Source organism: Prosopis cineraria, unplaced genomic scaffold (assembly GCF_029017545.1).
Source record: "Prosopis cineraria cultivar Desert tree isolate PC_DT_omini unplaced genomic scaffold, ASM2901754v1 PC2, whole genome shotgun sequence".
Lineage (NCBI taxonomy): Eukaryota > Viridiplantae > Streptophyta > Magnoliopsida > Fabales > Fabaceae > Prosopis > Prosopis cineraria.
In genome coordinates, this window is record NW_026555333.1 from 32110650 (window position 1) to 32122805 (window position 12156).

A 12156-nucleotide genomic window follows, 5' to 3' on the forward strand; every position below is an offset into this window, starting at 1 on the left:
AATTATCATTATTTTTTTTTTTTCGGGACTTGACTTTCATTCTCCCAAGAATCATTGAAGCAACAAAATCAAGCAATGGAGCAGAAAGAAGTTGAAATATGAAAAAGCTAAAGCGTACACAGCTGTTTCTCTCTCTTGGCAGCAAAATGTCATGTGCAGGGGGCAATTGTTTGGACTAAATTTGGTGCATTAGGTAGCCTGAGAAGTAAATGGAATCAACGAACAGAGATAACCCATCTTTGTAGAGTTAAATGGAATGCTGCATTTAGGAAGGAAGTGATGCAGTTTTTCCCACATCCCCCACTTCTCAAGTATTTCGACGCACTCACTCTCCCCACTTCGCACAACGTGGATCGCTCTCAGCCACAAAATGGCACGAATAATTACTTGCAGGTGGTGGTGCTAAACTTGAATTCAAAAGAAGTGCGTTTTTGTTATTTTTTTTATTTTATAAATAAGCAATAAGTACATGATTGAAGGACTCTCTCGACATTGCCAAATTTATACAAGACCTGCCAAGTGCAAAACAGCAATCCTAACCCTATATCACCCAATCTCGCCCAGTACAAGCCACTTTTTCTATGCAAACTTCATCTTCCTAAGCTAGTTTTGCATATATTTTTTTCTCTATCTTCATGGAGCACCCAGTTGTACTTATTTTGTCAATGATACCATCGAGCTTTACAGTCAACGCAACACATTTTTTATTGTTCTTGCACATACTTGACTCTTCAAGAAAATTGGGGTAAAGGATCTTAAAAACCTACTTGATCGTCTGATTTAACTCACATTTTTTAAAACCTACTCCTTTAACATGCTTGGCACACACCCTAAAAATTGCAACATTGCAATCTCTTTCCCAAAAATCGAACCAACACTTTTCAATGGTTGTGATTTAATTTTTAATAAATTATTATTATTTTACATAAAAATATACAAGTAAAATATTATAGTCTTGAATTGTTTAGGTCAAATTTTAATAGTTCAAATTTATTTATATATTTTTATGTAAAATTATGATAACAATTTTATCAAATATTAAATTAAATTCATTTAAAGTTTGATCTAACGATAATGAAGAGAAAATGAAGGGAAAGGAGAGTAAAGGAAAAGGCGAGGCCCTCTCCTATCATTAATCGATCTTCATATTAATTTTCTAGCTTTTTGAATTGGAAAATCATATATTAAAATTTTGTAATCAAGTAAAATTCTTATATTTTACTTTCAATAGATAATATAGCTAATATATTTAATTTATTTTATAACATAATTGTTCTTAAATAAGGTTTAAGTAATTTTAAATTCAAAAAATAAATCAAGACCATCAATGTCAGAATGATCATTAAAATTTAGGAATTTTTCAAGATTAATACAAACAATTTTCAATTCATCCTCATTTTAAGCTTTGAATTTGTTTGCCAACATATAGCGATTGATGATTGAGGTATCTCCTCTTTGTTTTTCTTTGTCTTATGTACTATTCCAGTGTAGTTAATGATAGTTTCCAGGTTATATTGAAAAAAACTTTAAATTGTTAGTGAAAATATGTAATTAACATTATTAATGCTCAATGAGAAAAATAATGACCAATAATATAAGACATAAGCAAACATATTTTGAGGCATAAAGCGGTAGCCTTAATGGCCTACCACTCTACATGGCCTCGGCAGTTGTAAATTCAGTTAGTAAGTTTATACTTTGTTACACATCCGTTGTATTTGTTAGAGACTTACGGCTTATATATACATATATATTTAAATAATTATAATTCTTTTTATTAATCTGTATAGACCAATTTTAACAAAGTTACCTCCTCTTTAAACAATAAGGACTCCATTAATAACTGATGCATACTTAAATGATCAAATCATTAAAAAAATAAATAAATTAGAAGATAAAATCGATAACTAATATAAATTTGAGGAATTAATAAAATTTCATTATATTCCAGATATAAACTATTGAATCAAATTTAAATAGCTAAAACATCACAATAAAACTATAGCAAGTGTATATAACTCGAGAGTTCATTGAATGCCAAACAGATCAAAAACTCACAAGCAATTCCGACAACAATATAATTGCTATTGTTCATGAAGTCATACATACATACATACATATATAGTGGCACGGACCCAGTCGTATGGCTGAGGCACCATGGCCCCCAACACCTAGGTCCCCCTGGGTCCTTTTAATATATACTCCATATATTTTTTTGACCATGATATATACTCTATGTATGAGAAGTTTTTTTTTTGGTCCTTGGGAATAAATATGAAAAACTCTAATCACCCATGTCATCATACTACTTTTTTCTAGCAACTCTACATTTTTCACATATAATTTAATATTAGACTATTAGCATATTAGTTGATATTTTATTTATTCACTATTAACATATTAAATAAAATAAATAGATATTGTTAGTTTATTGAAAAATTATATATCCTTTCTTTAAATGATGTAATGCATTTTTAATGGAATCTTAGCTCCCAATAAATTAGTTATTTGTCGTTAAGCTTACACCATCCCAACGCTAGATGACATGTTGTGAACTTGTGCTTTAGAGTTGAGAGCTAGTTGGGACACTCTTCTACCATTGGCAGAGTTCGCCCATAATGATAGCTACCACTCTAACATTGAGGTGACTCCATATAAGGATTTGCACGGGAGAAAATGTCAATCGCTTCTATGTTGGATGGAGTTGAGTGAGAGAAGTTTGTTGGGTTTGGATTTAATTGACTAAACTACTCAGAAGATACAAAAGATTAAGCAAAAGTTATTCACAGCCCAAATTTGACAGAAGAGCTATGTGGATAGGCGTAGAAGACCATTGAAATTCCTTGTGAGCGATCATGTGTTCTTGAGAGCCACACCAATGAATGGTATTGAGAGATCAATAAAAGCCAATAATTTGACTTCTAGGTTTATTGATCCTTTTGATATTTTGGAGAAATTAGGACTTGCAGCCTATGGGATTGCATTATTGCCGTGTTTGTGAGTCAACTTAAGAAGTATCAATTGGATCCTTCTCATGTCATTGAGTTGGAAGATGTAGAACTTCAAGAGAAGTTGACTTATAAAGAAGAACTAGAGCAGATTGTTAATGTGAAAGACCGGTAATTGAGAAATAAGACCATTTGTTTAGTTAACTTATTTTGGAAGGACATGACTCTCGATGATACAACATGGGAGACTGAGGATAAGATGAGACAATTATACTCTCACTTGTTCTCATAGGTACGCGATTGTATGAGATTTCAAATTTTGAGGGTAAAATTCCTAAAAGAAGGAGAGAATTGTAATATCCTCAATTTTTAACTTTGGAATTTTAAGTGTTTAATAGGGGTAAATTAGCAAAATTGAGTGATTAATGAGTTAATAATGTTTTCGGGCTACTAATGAAGTTTTTAAACCTTCAGATAGTTTTATAATTAGACTAGTGTAAACAATTATGGAATTGGATGTCATTTGAAAAGTTAGAAAAGTGTTATGTGATTAATCATTCATAATGAAAGATATGTGTATGAAAGATTGGCATAAGCATGATCACTATGAGAGGGTGAGAGTTTATCCTATAGTTGTCAAGGGATATTTTTATAAAATCTATATGGTACACTGGCATAATAGAAGTCCCGGTGCACAATCTATTCTTATTCAAAAGTCCCAGTACTATTTGAGATAAATTAGGTAAATGAAACCCTAAATATTTGAGAAAAGGGTGAGTCTATGGTCTATAATGGGTGAAGGTTCCTTTGGTCGATGATGCCTACCATGATTGGTGAGCTTGGGCTGGTCAAGTCACATGAACTTGGTCCTATTGTATTGTTATCCCATAAATTTAGTTGGAGGAAATTAGGTGGAAATTAATGATCAACATTGTATAAATGCTATAAGATAATCATGTATTTGTGTGTATCAGATAAATGTTTTATTTTCTACTTCACACACTCATATGCTATTCTTGTATGCATGTGAATATATTAGATTGTTTAGTTACTGAGTCCTCGACTCACCCCCATGATTATATTTTACAAGTGAAGGCTCTGATAGGGGCAAAGGGAAGGAAGACTTGTTTAGGGTTTAATGAGCTTAAGTTTGTATAGTTCTTCCCCTCTCTTTTGGTATTGTAATGAATAATTTATGAAATTTATGCCAACTTAGAATCATATATTATTTTGATGCACTTGCATAAGGAATTGTGTCATTTTAGTTTATTTCAGCTTAGGATGATGTATTCAATTGGAAATTATTGTTAGAGATTAAAATACTAGTGCAAGTGTAGCTATTGTGTTCATTGTACATGTATGATGGCCAAGAGATTGTTATCTGTAGTTTATTGCCACCCCCTTCAATTATTGTGAAATTGCAATTTTAATGGCCAAAGTATGTTTGAAGTGTATGTGATGATATATGACTATTTAATTATGTGTGTTGTGGTCCAATTGAGTAGATTCAAGTGGTCATGTTATTGGCACTTGGTTGGTGGGTTTGAACATCCTTATGATTGTTTTGAAAGGAAAAGGGATAATTTTGTGTCTGGGTGTTTAACTTTTAAATGGTAAAGTTTTGATTGTGAGACTAGTGCCAATAGCTAAGTGGCCTCAAGAGCTACTCGTAGATACTTGAATCACTTAAATTGGATATTGAATGGCAAAACAACACACTCTAATAGTTAGCCAGCGGTGCTATCATGATAGCAGCAATACACGATGGTGTAAGGCTTGTGCACTGTGGTGCACTTTATAGTGAGAAGGTTTCCCTCTCTGTAACATTCACCATGGCAGATGACACTTACATCGTGGTAGACGGTATAATTTGGAAGGTATCTAAATTGTCCTCTCTCGACCTTCTTATGTATTGAACTTTATGCCTATGCGTTACCTCTTTAGACTTGTTTTAAACCTTGGATTAAGCTCAAACATCTTTTTAAAATGATTTCTTGGGATTCCAAATCTTTCAAACTAGCAGAAAAATTTAGAAAGTAATTAAGAATGGTAAGCCTTATAAAGATTATAAGAAACTTTTGACTTGCTCCCATTTCATTGATGGTCTAAATCAATCTTAGAGTACAATTTGGTGAAATATTGCCTGGATGAGCTGTTAGTTCCAAGTGATCATAATCAAAGCTTTGGTTTGGTCACCATTTTCAAAATGTTGTCATTGGTATGATTTATTTTCTGTAAAGTAGTAGAAATTTTAGTGGTCGAGATCTCCTTTTTTGGTGGAAGCATGATAAAATAAATCCATTCCTTAAAAAGATATAGGAATATGTCTTCCAAGAACTGAAAAAGAAATCTAGTGATATTGAAGATCTAGATATCCTTAAAAGCATATGTTCAATCAAAGGTGAGTTGCCCCTTTATAAAATGAATTTGATATGAAAAGATGAGAAAAACTGAAGCATTTTTTAGACCCAATGAAGTTGCTTTTCATGAGAGCCTTCTACTATGGCACATTGCTATTACCATTTGCTATTTTATAGATGGCAACAAACATAAAAGGGATTAAAAAGAAATCATCAATAAGCTTCTCTCAGATTGCATGCCATACTTTTTAATTATGCAACTTACGATGATATCTACAGTGGCAGGAATTAGACAAATAAGGTTTCGAGATATGTGTGAAGAAGCTAGGAAGTTCTTCAATAAAAAGATGCTGTTAGAGAAGAATATTGTTGAGGCTTGCCAACATCTTATCTAAGTACTAACAAAACATAGAACCATTGATGTATATAGAACCATGTGAAAGGCGATATTATAGAGGCATGTATGTTCGCCAAGGAGTTAATAAACAAGCCAAAAAAGTAGAAAATTATCTGTCTTGTGTGGGTGGAATTCCTGTCATTTGTTGTGAGCCATTGGAGACCTATGGGACTTCCAATTATTGAGTAAAGGTGGAGAACTTGTTTCTTTTTGTTTGGCTTTTTATGGTTCATCTAGGTCTAGGGACTCAGTTATAGTTCAAATAAGGCTATGCGAGGGCAAAACTACTTGTAAGTGGTGGTAGTTAAAAGATGTGTGTACTTCATCATCAGTTTACTTAGTGTGTGTATGTGTGTTTTGAACCACATTTTATTGCTTCAATCCAATAAAAAAATATTGTTCTCGTACTTTAGTCCTCGTATTAGTGTGCGTTGAAACCTTTGAAAAATGCATGGAGCAACTTTTGGGTAAAATGTTGTTTGGCACATATATAAAGTTTTTGACTCTTGATTAGTCCTCTTACAAATGCATTACAATTGATAATTGATAATTGATAATAAATAAAAAAATCATTCTCTATACTCCTCTCTTGGACTCTCAATTTTTTATCTATTGCATTACAATTGATACCTATTGGCACAAATGTAAAATTTTTAGGTGTGAGAAGTGAAGTAGACATCTCAAACCATAATAAGTAAGATTAAACTTTGCTAATTAAAAATAGGGCCCATCACTTCTACTTTTTTTTGCCTTCATCTTTCTTTAAATAATGCATTTGCACTATGCGTTAAAATTGATTAGTCTACATGTGTTACTCTATTAAATTAGGTATTATGGTTTCCAATATTTTTATTGTCATTTCTTAGATCCAATAAAAAAATCTCATTATATATATAAACCCAACAAAATTCTTTCATCCTTTTATTCTTGATGTCTCAAATTAGTTATTTTCTTTATTATATAAATATTATTTACTTTGGTCATCAGAGAAGAGTCTCCTCTTGCTTGCAAAAATTGTTTGAAAAATAGAGTTCCCTCCCCCAACTCCTCTAGTTTGATCAAACAATTTTTAATAGCAGGATTTCATCTTCTATAAAAGTAGGTTTTCCTTTAGAAGGGGGCTTTTAATTAAAATATTTTAGATATTATTAAATTTTTAAGTTAGCCTTAAAATCTCTGCCCTTCCTTCTTTTGAACCAAACATGTTGTAAAATCATCCTACTAGTGCATAGGATAGCAATTTAATTCATTAATGATATAGGTGAATGTTGTATTAGATCATATATTGCTAGTAGATGGTATCATAACATCAATATTATAGTAGCTCTTAACATTAATATAATATGTATGCAATATTGTGCAATTCTGAAGGAAACAATGTAAATTATATTCTTGTTGGAATATTAATTATGCAAATCCAATTTTACTATTATTCAAGGCATGTTTTGTGGAGCATTATAATGCAAAGCAATGCCATAAAATTGCCAGCTTTGCATCCTTTTTATCAGAATGAACAAAGGTGTCATGGTGAAGAAGTAGTCATTTTTTTGATTCCTTTGCAAGAGACACAAAAGAATAGGAGAATCTATTTTTACAAACTTCAAACAAGAAATTTTGAAAAGAGAATAACAGTTTGTGAATAGTTAGTCCTCTTTTTTCTTCTTAGTACCATGCATAAGATTTTCAAAAAATAAAAATGAGAAAAAATAGTATCATAGATGTAAATACTCAGTATTCACCAACAAGCAAGCACTTGGTTGAATAATTTTCAAGGGAGTTGTACTAATTTAACTTGATATTGTTTGAGCCTTGGGAATGCAACAACGCATTTGATGATAGAGCTTTTCAATTGAAAAGGTTTTGACCCATCTTGATTCGAATTAGTTGAAACTATTAGCTTTGGAATTGGAATGGTTTACTACCAAAAAATAGTCAAAACCTAGATTGGTCATTGAATTGGTCAAGGTAGTTTTTCTAAGGTCAACAATCTAAATCAAGGTTGAACTAGGATCAACCCAACCATGATTAATTTAAAATAATGATGTTGTTAGGCTCAGTAAGGGGAAAAACATACATGCATACATACATACATACAATCCAACAATTTGACTTGTCCACAATTTTAGACCAGACAAATTAGGGGACTAGTTTAATTATCATTCTCTAGTATGACTAGCTAACCTAAGCTGGATTTTAATTCCATGCTTCCTAATTCCAACAATAGGTTTTGAAAAGAAAAGAATGAATAGAGATTCCATAAATAGGCATAAGAACAAGAGGGGGAGAATCTATCTTTTGCCTTGAGAGATTCTTGGAAAATAGAAAAGGAAAGAACAATGGTGCCTATCTTTTTAGTTCCTTTTTTTTCCATTAAACTGATATTTTTTTCAAAAAATGTCATAAATAGCCTGTCCTCTTTTTGATTCCTCCTCTTATGAAGAGCCTAAAGAGAATACGGGAGGGGCTCTATTGATTATGGGCAAAATAAATTAAGAATAGTATTGCAAATAGACAATATGATCTTCCTTTCAATTCCTTCTTATTAGCCACAAGTGATGAAAATCCTCTTTATTTTAAACATCTAACAAGAAATTCTTGGGAAGAAAAGAAAAGAAAAGGAAAGAAAGACAACGATACTCTTGTCTCCTCCTTTTGATTCCTTCTTTATTATGCTACACCCATGCATGGGATTTCTTCTGTACTTATGCATTATTCAAAGAAGAGAATTTCACAATATAATATGGTATGATAGTATATATGAAATTCAAACTTATTAATTATACTTATTTTCTTGTTTTTTCCCTTATTTTTATCCAAATACATCCTTTAATATTAGTATATATATGAAATGGAGACACAAAAGAGTAAATGCCACCCTATCTTGAAGTCTAGAGATCTCTTTAATAGATGATAAGCACACACAACTAAAAAATGTCTGTTGCTTCTTAGTCATTCTTTCATATATAATCATCATCTTCATGTAGAAAAGTGAAGACCGATAGATGTTATAGGAAAGTATTCTGCATATTTTTGCATAGAAACAAAGAAAATGTATGATTCCTTATGCCTTACTGCATCTCAAAAGCATAATAAACTTAAGCATGTTTGTGTGTATTTCATGGCAATCCCAACCTTAGAAATTTTATGTACAATGTTGCATGTTAGAGATGTCAATCTAATGAAAGTTGTGCTTGCATTGCTTAAGAGCCTAAAAAAGATTATCAATAATAATAAAATTTTTTTACTAGACTGAGAGATCGGCTTGTAGATTAATTGATGCATCGACCAATTAATATGCCAACACACAAGAGTCAATCAATGGCAAGAGAATGTGCTCAAGCTTTCCTCAAACTTGGATCACCATCATCACAAGGTTCTTGGCCCTAACTCACCTCGAATTATTGAATCCATCTATTCCCTAATCCAATCTCTCACTCACAAGCTCACTCAAATAAATGAGTCACTCAACTTGTTATTTATAAAGTAGTAGCATAACACAAAACATACCAATCCAAGTATAGGCCACTACTTCCTAAAATTATCTCCACTAGGGAAAGATTACGATAATCTAGTCATAAAAAGTCTTTGAGTTAGTTATGACTTTCTTGGCCACCAATTTGACCTAAAAACTTGCTTACTGCTTCTTTCAACTTTCTCTTAAAATGTTGTCCTCAAGAAAAGGCTTCTCATTTATTGGTGGATTGGGGAAGGGCTAGTTTGGCATGAGAAAGATGGAGAAGAGATATTTAATGAAGGCTCCTCAAAACCAATTCTAGTTGCTGATAGTGTTGCTATTCGTGGCTGGATTAACTAAGTACACTGGGAGAACTCACATTCTGCATAAGCATTCCATCAATAACTTTAGGTAATCCCTATTTCTAACAGCTGAGGCTAGTCCTAATTATGCAAAGCTCATTGAGGAAAATGCTTCTTGAAAGGATGTAGGACTTTCTACTCAGATCATCAAAATGCTAGAACTTGTAGAGGGATACGATGATGTTGTCAGTAAGGAGAACCAAAAGGTGCATGTTGATGATGTTGATTGGGGGGCACAACAAAAAATTAAAATCAAAATCTAGAAACCCTAATTACAATCACAGAAAATTAAAATCAAAATCAAGGTAGACAAAAGAAGTACCTTTTAAATGTCAAACTTCTCAAGCTTCCCTCAAGTGTTTGGATCTCAAGAGCTAACAACACAGATCGAGTCCCTTTACCAGTATCCATACAAAATGCTTTCCAACATAAACAATGTGCTAGTGCTCCTAATAACTAACGTTCGTCTGTTTGTCTATGCAAAAGTCTTGGAAGATTTGATATTGTGGCCTCAGTCAGTCATTCCTTTGTATTTCTCTAAGGTATATTTGTGGCTCTCAAAATATTTTCTCATCAAGAGTTTGTCTCTCTTAAGAAGCTCGTCCCTCTTTATAATATATAGATCAGAGTTTTTGTCTTCCCTTATGAATTTTTGAAAATAATCACAATTATTTCAAAAATCATATCTTATAAATTAATTCTTAATTAATTCGTATTAAAATAAATTTAGTTTAATATTAAATATGTCTAACAGTTCAATTCAAACTATTTATTTTAATATAAAAGAAGAGCCAACAAAATAAAATTTAATTTATCTCATAAATTAAATCTATGATATCATATCTTATTTGAATTTATCTCATAAATTCAAATTATAGAATTGATATAATATCCTCTCATATTATATTAGTCATTAAATTTAATTTATCATATAAAATTAAATTTAAAAGAAACACAATAATATAATATAATATAATATATATATCATATATATGCACACACAAATATAAATTTTTAAAAATATATATAAAATATTATATTTTGAATTTTATATTTCATATATATATATATATATTTATTAGATAAATATTTAAATATATACATACATACATATATATATATATATATATATAATTCATTCACCTTAGACAAATCATTACATTCATTGAATTTAGACACATTCTAGATTTAATGAACTTGGATATCACAGCTTGAGTTGGGCTGTTCTTGTGTATGGCCTTGTAGGCCCATATGAAGTTGGCAGTAGGATAATAATGCTACTAGCCCACAAGTCACAAGTGGTCTCTAGCAAAACATTGCGACTACCCAATTCATAGAGGGATTGATAATCTAATGTAACCTATCATATAATTGTCTCACATCCTTTTTGTCACGTGATAATTTAGTCAACTGTGAGACATGAAATTATCATTCTCCTTTACTTGACCATTACTTTCTCGATCTTTGAGTGGATTGATTATAGAAATGGAAAAATCCTTTCTATTGTAGTATGGCCATACATTTTTTCAGTCTTACTCATAGAGGAGCCTAGTAGTATCTCTCAATTAATGTAAAGGATAAATTCCATCTTAACTACTCATATTTCTTTGCATAAATATCACTAAACATAATTATAGTCTTTATGATCACCCAGTTAAAGGTGACTTTTAACTAGGTCAAAGTTCAATGGTCATCATGTAAGAATCTATAGTGATCTCGATGTTGGAAATTATGCCCCAAGGCCAATCATTGTACTATGCACATTGTTATTTAATGAATTTATCTTTTATTATCATATCAATTGCATGTTTACTATGATAATTGTATCCTTGAACAAACTATAGTAATTATCTTAAATGTCCCTAGTCAGTTATCTATGAGGGATCATAGATGAAACAAGACTAGTATGACTTTAATTAATTATAGAGATATAAATTAAAGTCATAGGCACTTGAAAGAGTATGAGTTGCTGGACCGACCCGCAATGAAAAAGTTGCATGGTACAAGTCATAAGCTTATCTCATATGTAATAATATCACTAGGCCTTTTAACCTGAGATCATCATAGATTCCTACATGATGACCACTAAACTTTGACCTAGTCAAAAGTCACTTTTGATCGGGTGATCATAAAGGTTATGATTGAATTTAGTGATATTCATGCTGAGGAATATGAGTGGTCAAGATAGAATTTATCTCTTATATTAAGTAAGAGATATTATTGGGCCTCTCAATGAGTAAGACTGAGAAAATGTATGGCCATATTATAATGAAAAGAGTTTTTTCCATTGCTACAGTTAGTCTACTCAAAGATCAAGAAAGTAACGGTCAGGTAAAGGAGAATGACAATTCCATGTCTCACAATTGACTAAAATATTGTGTGACAAAAGGGATGTGATACAGTTGCATGATAGGTTACATCGGATCATCGATTCTCATGTGAATTAGGTAGTTGTAATGTCTTACTAGAGGCTACTTGTGACTTATGGGATAATAGCATAATTAGTCTACTACCAACTTCATATGGGCCTACAGGGTCATATACAAGAACAGCCCAACTTGAGTTATAATGTTCAAGTTCATTGAATATGGAATGTGTCTAGATTCATTGAATATATATAGGGTGAATGGATTAT